Below are 15,185 nucleotides of genomic sequence, written 5' to 3'. Positions count from 1 at the left end.
ACAAACACAAATTATTGACAAAATTGATAATATGAACTCGAATGTATCTTCTCTGAGAAAGGAGATCATAGACATCAAGAAATCAATGGCTGAATAGAGAAATTTGCTACTGACTCTTCTGATAGGCTAACCAAAATTGAAAATGAATCATTGCCAAGCATGCGAAAGGAAACACAAAGAGTAGAGTCTGACTTGAATGTGAAGCTTAGTGCACTTGAAATCTATGATAGAAAAATGAATCTGTTGCTATATGGGGCAAAACGAGAAACTGATGAGAACGTTGTCGATGTGGTGGGAAAGGTCTTCAAATAAATTGGTATTCAGCGATATATACTCCTCAGTAATGCTCACCGCCTACCCCGCCGTGCTCAAGGCGGCAGCCAACAATCGCCAGAACCAGTCATCATCAGATTTGTCTCGATGATGGATCGAAACAAAGTATTGAACGCCTACCAGCAACGGACATCAAGAAGAGGAGACAATACACCTACGCAGTCACAACAGTTCCCATGGAGATTCGTCGTAGATTTACCTCCTCAATTGAAAAAGCATCGATACCTACTCGAGAAAGAGGCCTACAGAATCCGTAAAGAGGAAAATATTAAAGTCGACTAGAATCAGGCTGATTGGAGTCAAGTTATATCTACAAACCAGAGAAAGGGGCTCAATCCACTCAGAATGGAAAACTGTGAATGGCTAGCTTTGCAGATTTACTCATCATCATCAAGTTTTAGATCATTATATTTTTGACTTTCGGACTTCCCTGAAAAAAAAATCATCCCAAGCGTTTTATATTTCTTTTATTTAACTTTGGACTACATCCATTCCATTTCTAGTGCTTAGTTTTCATTTTTTTAGTTCTTAACACATTGCTTTGTCCATGTCATACAAAAGAAAGATAAGCACATGTTTCTGATTTTTGCCTAAATGAACTGATGGGCAATGTAATGCTTTTGTTGTTGTTGTTGTTTTTTATTACATGAAACAAAATGAATAGGCCTATTTTCCAGTACAAGATAACAATTTACCTGGATGATAACAAAATATTTTGGAAAAAATAGAAAAGAACTTGTACGGGGATTTTGTGCCATAATGGAAAGGGCATAGAGAATACTTTAGTTTTATGAGACCCAGTATTAAAATTTAAAAAAATCCTTTCTGCTTCTTTTGTACTGCTCGAATAAAGAAAATTGAGTGTTTTTATGTCATGGCTTTTATTCATAGCATGGATGATAAAGACTTAGTTGCTGCTTTTATATATATATATATATATTTTTTTTTTCATGCATCTCCAAATAATAGAGATGTCAAATAAGGAGTTGGTTAACCTTTGAAGACATTTTTAATTTCATGTTTTTAAGGCTTTTAGGTCAAGACCTAATGATTTAAATTTTTCAGTTATGTATTTGACATGAATTTTTTTTTAATTATTATTATGGGGTACTTTGTAATAATATGAAAGAAAACAAATGAAAGAAAGTAATATAAAAGAAAGCACGTGAATAACGTGTAGCTCAAGTAAACTGGTATAGTTTTCACCAATGTTATTTGCATGTCTATGGAAAAGTAGTAGTTTATTCGGCCATTGTTGCTCTAAATATTGACCAAATTTCATGTTTTTGGTATCTTTGTAAAGAAGAAGAATCATTCTTTCAGGTCATGTGTTTGGGTTTTTAAAAGAATGTTGTAATATAGGAAAAACTGTTGATCTAAAACATGAAACAAAATATTTTTTTTCATGCAACAAAAGTTGTTGTTTTCACACTTAATTTCTGTTTGGGCACAAATAATTTTTAAATCATGATAAAGCTGAAGATCTAAGCTTTAATATGATATAATTTTTATAAGAAGATGTATTTTAGATGGGTCAGCAGCCAGCTTTTCATAGGCCAAGTACATTTTGCAGCTCAAAAACAAGAATACTGCGCTCTGATTGGTCATAGAGACCACACACCCACGCAAATTCCAATGTTCCCCACACTGGGCCTCTGCAAGGTCACACTCACCATGTGGTAATCTCTTCAAATTACCCGCGCCTGTTTGTTTTGAAAACAGTATTTAGCCAATCAGAACTCTGGATTTTATGTTACTCAGAAATTTCAGAAATCTCGTCTTGCATCTTGATGGAAAAAGCTGGCTGCTGACCCATCTAAAAGATGCCACATATCAAAAGTGACATTGTAAGAAAGTATAGAGTTTGAGCTTTCTGATGATATAAATAATGTTGGTGCCTAAAACACAAAATGTTGCACAATTTGCCAGTGAAAACAGAGGAAGAAAATTATGTTTGATGCATCTTTTCAGGTAAAAAAATCACTAATTTATCAAAATATTTCATTCAAAAGAAATGACCAATATAAAAGAGTAACATCTATTCTTGCCCATGGTATAAAAATAATCAATATTACTCATGGAGAAAGTGGTTAAATTCTTTGAGAAAGAAAGTCTCACAATTTACGAGATTTTGCAGGGACATGAATTCAGCCACGAGAGGACTTGGATAACTCTTGCTCATTTGCTCATTAACACAGGGGCTTGCGGACTGACTGTTGTGTTGTCAGTGTTGAAAACAACTGAAAAAGCCTCCACAGGAATTATTGTTCATAACTCAATGCTAGATTCAATGTATGATGGGTAGTTGCAGTATAATTTCTTTGAACTGTCGAGGTTTAGGAAATAGTAAAAAAAGAAATGATGTCTTAGAATATATTAAGGCAAAAAAGTTTCATATCTGCTGCTTGCAGGACACTCATTTTGTAGGTGAAGAAGAAGTTTCAATATAACATATTTTGGGAGATAATAGTTTTTTTAGTCATAAAACGTCTAATGCTAGGGGTGTAGCCATTCTCTTTGCGGAGGGTGTTATCTTTAATATAAATCAAATCAAAATGTCAACCGAAGGGAATTTTGTTGCTTTAGATTTCCAGATATATGATTATAATATAACATTGATATCTCTATATGGCCCCAACCAAGACAATGTTAACTTTTATTCAGATGTTGAAAATGTTGCATTAGAATTTGAAAACCCTTTAACAATTTTTTGTGGTGATTGGAATTTGGTCCAAAATTTTATAAAGACACATTTAATTATGTTCGTTTGAATAATCCAAACGCAAAGAAAAGAGTTGATGAAATGAAAACTAACTTAAGCTTGGTGGATCCATGGAGAGAATTACATGAACATGAAAATATATTTACATGGCGCCAACCCACTCCATTTAAGGCAGCCAGATTGGATTATTTTCTTGTATTTTCTTGTATCTCATGAATTAATGTATCTTGTTAACAGAATATAAATTCTACCGGGATACAGAACTGATCATTCGTTGGTGAAGTTATCATTGAATCTAAATCATTGTAAGACAGGACCGAGTTACTGGAAATTTAACAACTCATTGTTAAAAGATGATATTTATATAGAACTGATTAAAGGTGTTATTCAACAGACAATTGATACCTACTCAACCCGACCGGTAAGATTCGGTGGAAATGTAGTAGATGGTCAAAATCCTTGGTATGAGTTTAATGTAAGCGATCAGCTGTTTTTTGATACGCTGTTAACAGTTGTTAGAGGTGAAACAATTTCATATGCTGCTGCAAAAAAGAAAAAAAACGTTAATCTAGAAAATGATTTAGAGAAAGAAATTGTAAATTTAGAAAAATATTTGGTTTTAAATACAAATATAGAAAGGGGGTTAACTGTTCTGAATGAGAAGAAAGCTCAGTTAGAGTAATTGAGAAAGAAAATAATGAAGAAGTAAAGATGAGATTCAGAACTAAATGGATGGAGTTCGGAGAGAAACCATCCAAATATTTTTTTTAATTTAGAAAAGAAAAATTTTGTTAATAAAAGAATATGCAAATTGATTACCAATGAAAATAAGGAAGTAACAACACATGAGGATATTACATCAGAAATTTTTTTTTTATTCACAACTGTATGAAAGGCACCCTGTTATAAATATTGATTTAAATGCAATGATAAACAAAGATGAACTAAATAAATTAACAAATGCTATGTCACGGAATTTAGAAGGAGAGCTCTCCACCGACGAGGTTTATTATGCCCTAACAAATATGAAAAACAATAAATCTCCTGGTCTAGATGGATTCACTGTTGAATTTTTAAAACATTTTTGGAAGGAAATCCATATATTTTTAGTTAGATATTTAAACTCTTCATTTTTATCTGGTATGCCTTACATACAGAAGTTGGGAGTTATTACTTTAATCCCCAAAGGAAGTAAAGTTAGACACTATTTAAAAAATTGGAGACCCATATCATTATTAACTGTCGTATACAAAATAGGATCTACTTGTATAGCTAATAGATTGAAGAATGTACTCCCTCTTCTTATTCATGAGAATCAGAAAGGGTTTATGTCCGGACGCTTTATCGGAGAAAACATCCGCTTGTTATATGATATATTATTATATACTGAATTAAACGATATTCCCGGTTTATTGTTACTTATAGATTTTGAGAAGGCATTCGATTCAATTTCTCATGACTTTATTCGCAATGTACTACACTTCTTTAAATTCGGTCCGACCATTGTTAAATGGTTTGATGTGTTTTATGAAAATGCTCAATCTTGTGTTTTAATCAATGGACACCTGTCTCCCAGATTTTCAATAGAGCGAGGCTGTCGCCAAGGAGATCCATTGTCTCCATATATTTTTCTACTATGTGCTGAAATACTTGGCGTTTTGTTTCGACAATCAACGTCAATAGATGGTTTGAGGATGCCCTCTGGTAAATGTCATAAAATATTACAGTATGCAGATGACACTCTTCTGACATTAAATGGTTCAGAAAGAGAATTGAGTAGTGCTTTTGACATCTTGGAAAAATATAAAACAATATCAGGTTTGACCGTTAATATAACCAAGACACATGCAATATGGATTGGAGGATACAAGAACAAGAAAGACTGTATTCTTGCCAATAGGAATTTGAATTGGGTATTTGATGAATACTTCAGATATTTAGGTAAAGATTTTTGTACAGATCTTCAGAAAATAACAGTGCATAATTACAATGAAAAGTTTAAAGAGATCAAAAGTCAAATGACTTCATGGTTAAGACGTTACCTGACGGTCCTTGGAAGAGTTACGGTTGTCAACTCATTGTTTGTGTCTAAATTGAACTACTTAATTCTTTCTCTCCCGAATCCAAGAGAGTTATTTCTAAAATATGTAAATTCCCAATTTCATAGATTCATATGGGGAGAGAAACCAGATAAAGTAGAAATCAAATGTCTCAGAGTTATTCTGAAGGTGGAGTAAAAATGATAGACATAAATCTGCATTGCCAGTCATTGAAAATTTCTTGGATGAAAAATATGATAAACGGTTCCATTGACGGTAATATTATTTGTCTTCTTCAGTCGTTTTTGCATAAAACGCAAAACTTGGATCATTATATGGGAAATGGCTATTTTTTTAGACTGGCACACGAAATTAAAAATCCTTTTTGGAAAGAAATGTTCTTAGCGTATAGCACACTGTTATCTATGCACTGTAATGATATACCTTGCCAACCCTTATGGAACAATGATTTTATCAAAATAGGTAATAGCTCAATTCACAGTAGATCTCTAAATAATAGGGGTGTTCGTTTTGTTAATGATATTTTAGATGTACATGGCAATTTCCTCTCTTTGAATGACCTTCAGGAAAAATACAATGTTCAAATAGATCTTATTTTTTACCGTGGATTATGTGATGCTATAAGAGACGGTTTTAGCAATGGCACATACTTAAGCAAAGTTCCAAGAACCTATTATCCCTGATACGATAGCACTTGTTATGAAATATAATAAAGGTTGTTCACACATCTATACGATTCTTAAAAAGAAAAGAAAAGTGGAATGTGAAAGTTTTCTTAAGTGGAAGTGTATATTCGATATGAATGACAAGCAATGGCAGTCTTATTGCTTTATTGGATTCAGTTGTACTACCGATGTGAATTTACGTTGGTTTCAGTTCAAAATAATGCAACGTATTTTATATACAAATGAAATATTGTTTAAAATTAATTTAGCTCAACAAAAAGAATGTACTTTTTGTAATGTACACCGTGAAACAGTTACTCATCTACTTTGTGAATGTACATGTATTAAACATATATGGGACAGGTTTGAACAATGGATATTTCTTAAAACTGGAAAAAGAATATTTTTATCTAATAAAGAAAAATTATTTGGTTTAAGAGGTTCAAGTAATTATGCATTAAATTGTTTATTGATAGTGATACGACAGATGATTTACACTTCTAGAGTAAAACATCAATTACCAGTTTTTGATAATATCAAATTTGCACTTCAGAATTATTTCAAGAATGAAAAATATGTCGCAGAGTCAAATTGTAAAATGGTAAAGTTTACAAAGAAATGGTTTCAATTACGTGCCATGTTTACATGAAGTGATCTGTTCAGTTCCCTTTCCATGAATATTATTGTTCATTTACTCCTTGCTTGTTCCTTAAATTGTTTACTATTATGTGAACCTGACAGTTCAATTTATATATTTGTTGCAATTACTGTTGTACTGTATTCCGTTGTTATTAATTTGATTTGTCATTGAAAAGATATATTGTTATGTTTGAATAATAATACAATCCCTAAGCCGAGGGAAACAAATTGAAAAAAAAAATCACAAATTTCAAAACAATAATATAAAATGTTTGATATAGTACTTTAACTGTACTTGCATTAGTGTTTTAAAAGGGATTTAATACGATTGGGATAATTGATTTATAGAAGATAAATGAAATGTTTACTGATTATTCACTCCCTCCGAGGAGTTGATAATTAAGTCTTTTCAGAGGGTTTTGTAGGCTTGAAAGCGAACAATCCCATGAAATGGGAAACGTTTAACACGTAGAGCTGAAACGCATGATATCTCGAAGATTTGCTAAAACGCACTTCATCTCCGTGTAACACGAACACATGGCTGAAGAGTTTTTACTATGAGAAGGTGAATTATCATTATCATCACTATCGGTATTTTTATTGTGAGAAATAGCATTGTAGTAATACATCAGGAGCCGCGGACGCGGGAGGGGGGGGGGTGCTTCAGCCCCCGCTCCCACTTTGAAAACCGTCCTGCGGCCCCTGTACATTATACAATGAATTTAGGTAAGACATGTCAAGTTTCTTTAATATAAATTTATATATATATATAAATAATAGGTTGAATTGGGTACACACATGTCAATTTTCTTCAATGCAGAAAACATAGGTTAAATTAGGTGCAAATACTTACACTATGTGCATGTGGTGTATATGCACGCACACACCCACTCCGGCACGCACGTACATGTATCCACGCACACTCACACACATATCCATCATAATAAATGTTTGCACTTTCCATGCAGTGCATACGACCTATAGCATGTTCATAGCCAGGGGGGCGATGGGGGCGGTCGCCCCTAAAAACTCTCCCAAAAAGAAAAAAAAAGAAGGGGAAAGGAGGAAAAGGAAGAGCGAAGGGAGAAAGTGAAGAAGGATATGATTTTGTTGTTTTTTCTCTCTTTTTTTGTGTCAACAGAATAAAAACCTAAACGAGACGTACTTCTTTCTCTTCATACAAAATTTTGCTTTCCCGCTCCGCGCGGGAAAAAAATATCGAAATTGCCTTTCCCCTTTGTTTCCCTCACCTTTTTTCTACTCCGTTTTCCTCCCCGGCAAAAGGTACCGTGAATTCTTTCCAGAAAGTATACAGTTGAGGCCAGAAGTTTACATACACCCAGGAAATTCAAAGAAAAGCAAACACTTGCCAAACATCATAAAATGTGCTCTATCTTGTATATTAATTTGTGCTATCATGACGAATTCGATATCAAACAAATGAGTATGTTATGTCCCTTCATCACATTGCTTTGTCACCAGGTGCTGAAAAATATCAAGGTGTCATTTTCCCCCAATATCTTCAATTTAAAAATAAAAACTTGATAAAAACATTTAATATCTGTGCTGGTTACTATATACTCAACACAAACATTTTAGATTACATTTTTTTGTTCAGTGGTGACATATTATGATAGAAAATGTAATATAAATCATAGATTTGACATTTATTTATTTCCATTAAATGATGTTTGAAAATATAATAACTAACAGTAGAATACATTTGGCACGAATATTTCTTTTTTTTCTTCAAAGAAAATTCCACCTGAAATACACTTTGATTCCAGCAGCTTAATACACTCTTTCATTTGATACCAAATTCGTCACAGTAGTATTTATATTTCTAAAGATATAGTAAATTTTATGTTTGGCAAGCGAACAAATGTCCCTTAATTCCATGGGTGTATGTAAACTTTTGGCTCAGGACTGGGCTGGGAACATGGCGACGCTCGCAGCAACGTAGAGCTCTCAGACGTCTGCCTTTCGTGTACTAAATATTCCTTAAGTTAGTTTAAGCTCATATAATATAACTAGAAAATGATTGATAATTTTTTATAGAAGACATTGCCACAATAATCATGACAAGTCCAGTGAAGAAAAAAGCTAAAACTGATGACATTAAATCCGATATGAATGCGAGTGCGATGAGCACGTTGTGTGACGATGATGCCCCCCGGTGGGCTCGGGCATTTGAAGCGAGAATACACGCCCGATTCAAACAGGTAAGAGAGGATTGTGCCAACGCTCACGGTCTAATTCAACATGATGTAGATAAGTTACGTGAGAAGGTCAATGCACTAGCAGGTGCTTTAGCGAAGGTTGAGGAGAAGATAGATGACCTAGAGAATCGATCACGGAGGTGTAACATCGTCATCTTTAATGTTCCTGAAGATGATAAGAGTGAGGGTGATGGTGGCGCTGAAGCTTGTCTGAAGACAATTAAGCAGCTCATTTCTGATGCGAAGATAGTTGTAGATATTGTTGCCCAGACGCACTCCAACTTACCGTAGTGGCCAGACATCGCGACCTCGTCCAATCCATCTAGGTTTCACAAGCTTCAGAATGAAAGAGTACGTGAAGAAGGAGTTAATCAAATATGTGTCATCGCAAGACAAGCGATAGAAGAAAATTTTCGTCAGTGATGACCTCTCTAAACGAGCAAGGCCTCAAGTCTTCCTTTTCCTGCAATCCTCAATGCCAGAAATTCATCAGGGAAGATTATTTCTCCCCCTGACAAGTAGAAATCCATATCATAGAGGCTGAGGTAAAAAAAAAATGGTTACACAGAACAAACATTAAATATCTTCAATTGAAAATAAGCTTGAGATAGCACGGGAGAGCATCTAGGACCCTAGAGCTGCACCCCGGCCGCAAGGGACTTCGCGCTCGTGATGTGCGTTCGCGCACATCAAGTTGAAGTTTTCAGTTTGCTTGGGGATCCAGGCGGGAGAATCTCCAGATCAGAAGGTGCTTGGGGTTTGAGTCTCTGTTAAACAATGGTTAGTCGCGTGTATTTGAGTGTCCGAAAGTCCACACACAGTGCTTCAACACAAGGAACAGTCGTTTTCACGAGCATAATATTGCGAAAACCCGGTTATATCTTTATAATTATTAATAATCTCACACCAGATTGATACACTGTAAAAACAGTGGTGTTAAAACTGACACCAGTGGGTGTTAATATAGGACCACACCCTCTGGTGTTAAAATTACACACTAGAGATTGAATATAAACACCAAAGAGTGTACATGTAACAACCAAAGGTGTTGCAATAACACCTATAGGTGCTAAACTAACACTGTCAATTTAACACCAGTGTAAAATAACTGGTGTGGTCCTCTATGTACACCGGTTAACACCGCAGTTTTTGCTGTGTAGGATTATGAAAAATTAATTAATTTTCATTAATTTGATGTAAATATTATTACAATTAATTTTGTTTTTACGTTTCGCTTTTCATTTGAAATTAACCATGTTCAGAACTTTTGCTATGGCAATCGGTCGAAACTACCCACTGGCACCTTTGTTTTCCCACTAAAATATCCCGAAGGATCAAAAGGTCAAGATTGATTGTCATCTTAATGCTAAATAGATTACCTACATGTTGATGTATAATACTATGATACTATGATACTGTGACTGATGTAATAAAGGTTTACATCTCGTTATTTTCCCTAACATTGAGATCGAGCAGACAGAACATGGCATATCCGTTCTAGAACATCGCGTGACTAGCATAAATTATGATAGTTTCCGTGCCTAGTATAGACCCTTTTCATTTGAAACAATTGATTCAGTCCAAACAAAATCAATTAACGCTCTTATTGTTGACAGTAACAATGTTCCTGTACTATTAAACCGACCTGCTGATAGTTACAATTTACCTCCAGTTTGAGAAAGCCAATATTATTATAGTATCGAGTCCGGAATTGATTCTGATTTGCAATAGGGTCTACGTACACTAAATGAGCGTACATGACCAAAACTAAATATCGTGTTGAACGTTAATGATTTTATAATATCGAAAACAAAATACACGAAATAACTTCAGTCATGTGCAAGAAGTAAAATGCACGCACCAGAAATATGTATGCATTGTATAGCACTATTTCGTGCTAGTATGGAATTTATTTCCTATGGGAAATTAGAAATATCTCGTCAGTCAGTGTTCAGCAAAACCATGTGATTACAGATATCAGGTCGTCTATATTAAACAAAAAAGAAGATTCTGCGAAACAAATCTTTGTGCATCTTTGATGTAATAAATAATACAGCTAAAATGCCATGCGAGCACTGAAAGGCATATCATCGCAATACTTACATGGTGGGGATATTCCCGCGAATATAGTAAAATAGTATCAAATAGAAGAAAACTGGTCAACTATTAAGCAATTCCCATTCCACACATCCAGCAAATATTATTCTCACTATCTATTGCATTTTCATTGACTGTTTTTCGTAACAAAATTGAGTTTGGAAATTATTTTGTTCGAGGAATGTATTCACGGAACGTTCAAGCGAACACTTGGCACCTCATAATGACATAGTCTCACAGTCTCCATCATTTCCGGGAATCGTTTGGTATGCACAGACTTCATGTTATGACTTTCTCATTCCTTGTCGTGTATAGGGTGATATCGTATCTCATTCTTTCATTCTTCACTTGCAGTTTAGAATGCAACTTGTCAAATCTGTATTTTCTGCGTGTTGAGATCTGCAAATGCTTTTGCTCCTAGTCGTATAGTCATGTTTCCCGTTGTAAAATCAATCGCTGGTTATACCATTTTGTAACAGATTGTATTACCTACCAAAATATCAGCCATACAAGGATGTATAGTGTTTTCAATGGGTGAAAAATATTCATAAATGCTGATCCGTTTTGTTTTTACTGAGGTAAGTTATTTGTGTTATTATATCTCCCCTGTGTTAAAGGGTGTGTATGTGTGTATGGGGAGGGTGTGAAAATGTGTGTGCCACCGCGTGCCAGCATTTACAATGGCACACTGGGGACATTTCCCTACATTTTACCAATAAACCGAGGAAGCCCCGGCCAAGCTAACTATGTCAATCAATTCATCTTCTCATTTCAAACCAGGGCCCTTGGAATGATTTTTTTCAGTGGGGGTGCTGAAATCTCTCCTCAAAGGTGGGGGCCGGGGGGGGGGGACACAACTGAGTTTTCCATTGTTACTTTACACACACACCACTAAGGGCACCACACACACATACTCACACACACACTACCACACATTTTTAGCAATGTTTGTGGTCCTGTATCGGCCGCACAGAAACGATGTTAGCGTAACATTGCGCTAACACTGCGCTAACAAAGGGCCCTGTTACAACCGGTAATCTCGCCCGTGAAAGTTGTGACTGGCCCTACTGTTACGCTACAACGCTTCTGTGCGGTCGCCACTGAACAAGATGCGTATGTAACAAATAATAACTGCGAGCGCGATCAGCGCGAGCAGATATTTTTAATATACGCTCTGCCTGATCGAAAGGGACCTGTTATAAGGACTGCTTGCAGTTACCCATGAAGACGATACATATATCAACAATTAAATAATGCGAGCGCGAAGTGCGAGCTGAAAATGTTTACATTCCGACCTAAATACTGGACATTCTAAGCACTTTTTGTAATCATAAACTGGATAGGTATATAACTATACAATTGATGCGAGCGCGAGCGGAAACAAAATTGAGATTTCAGACCAATAAAACCGAGACATTCTTAGTACTTTTCTAATCATGAATAGGATAGGTATATAACTATATCGATGCGAGCGCAAAGCGCGAGCGGAAACAACATTGAGATTTCAGACCTAAAAGCGGGACATTCTATTCATGTTTTGTAAATCAAGAAAATGATGGGTAATTGGATATCTTCCTACATTCATAATGTGAGCTCGGAGCGCGAGCAGAAATTTTTTGATATTCTGATCTGAAACTTTATATTTAAGCACGTTTAAAGGGGGTACTCCAGACTGAATGTAATATGGTTTGAACAGATAAAGAAAAATCAGACGAACAAAAGAATAAATATTTGATCAAAATCAGACAAGGAATATCAAAGTTATTGCATTTTAAAGATTAGTATTATTCCGGTGAAACAGTTTTAGGCATGTCGTCATTAATATTCAATGAGCAAACTGATGATGTCATATCCCCACTTGTTCTGTTGTATTTTATTATATAAAATTAGGTTTATTCAAGATTTCCCCTTCAAGAACAAAAACATTTGAATTGACAACTGATTTAGTCCATTAGATATTTTTTGCTGCAACTTATTTCATTATAAGGGAGACATATCATTCACACTGGTATGAAAAATATGAAACAATTTTGATTCCATGTAATAACATAAGAAAAATGATAGTGGGGATGTGACATCATCAACCCACCTATTACATGTTCATGACGACATGCATATCACCATTAAAAAAAATATTGCTGAACTTTAAAATTAAATAACTTAACTATTTGTTATTAGATTTTGATGAAAATTTGTTTATTTTGATAAAATGTATCAGATATAAATATTCTCAGCCCGGAGTACCCCCCAAAACAAGCTGCGTATCTGAATAAACATGCGTGCGCGTGTTTGGATCTAGACCTAGTATCTGGGCATTCTAAATACATGTTTTCATTATTAAAAACAATAATGGGAGCGCGAAGCGCGAGCAGAAAATATTTGATATTCCGATCTGAAAAAGGTTGAATTTAAAAACACTATTTCAACTACTGTGTCGGAAAATTCTGATGTGGGGGGGGGGGGGGTGCAAAGGTTTCTACACAATGTCCTTCATTTTCATTCCATTTCTGTCATTTATACTAGATTTCCAGGGGGTGCTGCCTATGGAAAATAACACACGCAGTACCCAAAATTTTAGGGGTGCTTCATCACCCTCAGCACCCCCGCTTCCCAGGGCCATGGGGCAGGGCGAAAAAGACTGTGAAATTTGATTTCTGACTTGTATTTTTTATACAAAATACGGGCGGTCGTGCGTTGCACACTTGATTCGACATAAAACCTGGAAGTTTCAAGTCCAACCACATCCATGTCCCTCCCTGCTATCGAGTAGTGTCATGGTTATCACGTATCGCGCGGGACCACGTCTGTATCGGAGCATGGACCTATCCATGATCGGAGTGCCGGAGTTTGATTGAGTCGCGTTAGGAGGGATATATGCTATTGGAATAATGTGAAAAACAGAAAGCCCTAGTAAGTGATTTGCGATTGTCGGATGTGATAATTGTGTACATTATAACATTAAAAACAAATACAGGGGGAACCTGATTTCGCGGGGGTGCGGCCTATGGAAAATAATACACGCAGCACTCCCAGGAAAATTTCTGCTTCACCCCCGCTTCCCAGGTCCATGTTTCAAACCATTATACAGCGTGTCCCACAAAAATGTTAATGGCACTGTAAATGGGTATAATGTAAAGAAAGAATCTGAATCATATTGTATATAATTTATAATCGTAAACTAGCATTTATTTACTAACTGGCTCAAATTTTATGCAGTATGGTCAATTGAACACATATATATGAGCCTTCTTTCAGCACTCGTCAGAAAACCTCTCAATGCAAGTTTCGTTATTTCATTGAATAAAGTGCGTAGTCCAATTGTGTTTTCTTTCACACCTATTTTAGCTCCCTTTTTAGATTTTGTGCCCACAACTTGCGGGCCCATACAAAATTAAAATGTATTTGTATTATACTGACATGACTTAACAATTACTAAAACAAAATAAATCAAAACATTATTTTAATCCATGATCTCACCTTGAAAAGGTCTGTGTTTATTTTTTCCTGCCTAGTTTGTAGGGATGGATTTTAGGTCTTTATGTAATTCGGTTGAATGTTGGTTTAGCTATTTGTGGAACATTGTTTCTCCTGCAGCTTTGTCGGGGTTCTTGAATGAGGCTTTACCTTAAAGTCCAGTCAATCTAGCCAGAATAGGGGGGTAACCCACCACTAATTGCAACACGAGATATTCCACTGAAATGCTTTCCAGGAAGGTCCCCTAAACAACATACTAAAAGTCCCAAGAAATCCGAGCAGTGGAAATTTATGAAATTTGCATATTATGCAAATTAGCCATGAAAAATTAGAAAAAGAAGGGAAATAATCCAAAGATTACAAATTAAATGTCCAAAATAATTTAATTTGAATGGAAATTCATGATAAATAACTGAATTCAATGTTTTCAATCAAAAGTGCAAAAATTTCTACCTCATTTGCATATTATGCAAATAAGCATCCTTATATGGAAATAATGTCAAGATATTGTGAATTTTCTCATATAGACTGCTTGAAAACATTTCATTAATGTTGACATTAATATGCTTCTATATCACTAAGCACGAGAATTCATCCCAATGCCTGAAAATTAATTTGCATATTATGCAAATTACCCATTTAAAAAAATAGAAAATGAGGAAATTAATCCAAAGATTACAAATTAAATGTCCACAGCAAGTAATTTTGAACAATATGAATAAATAAGTTCAATGTCTTTATTTAAAAAAGCTAGCAAATCTGCCTCATTTGCATATTATGCAAATAAGTATCCTTATATGGAAAATGTCAAGAAATTTAGATTTTTATCACATTGACTGCAGTGAAAACATTTCAGTTTTTCAAATTAATATGCTGCTATCACTAAGCATTCAAATCTATCCTAATATGATTTATATTCAAGGAAAAATACTGGAAATATGTTTTTCGCTTCCTAAGCGTTAGTCTGACAAGATGA

At 35.0% G+C, this 15,185-nt stretch overlaps 1 protein-coding gene across 1 annotated transcript in view; it reads left to right on the top strand.

Moving 5' to 3' along the window:
* The first annotated feature begins 11,032 nt into the window (after positions 1–11,032).
* LOC129272972 (NXPE family member 1-like) overlaps positions 11,033–15,185 on the top strand; it is a 39,194-nt gene continuing 35,041 nt past the window's right edge. Inside the window, exon 1 of the mRNA XM_064107819.1 lies at positions 11,033–11,313. The gene's annotated coding sequence lies outside the window, so the exon portion shown is untranslated. The remainder of the gene's footprint in view (positions 11,314–15,185) is intronic.

The sequence above is a fragment of the Lytechinus pictus genome, chromosome 12 (genome assembly GCF_037042905.1).
Source record: "Lytechinus pictus isolate F3 Inbred chromosome 12, Lp3.0, whole genome shotgun sequence".
Lineage (NCBI taxonomy): Eukaryota > Metazoa > Echinodermata > Echinoidea > Temnopleuroida > Toxopneustidae > Lytechinus > Lytechinus pictus.
The sequence above is the reverse complement of the archived record's forward strand: the minus strand, read 5'-3'. Positions and strand labels throughout refer to the sequence as shown.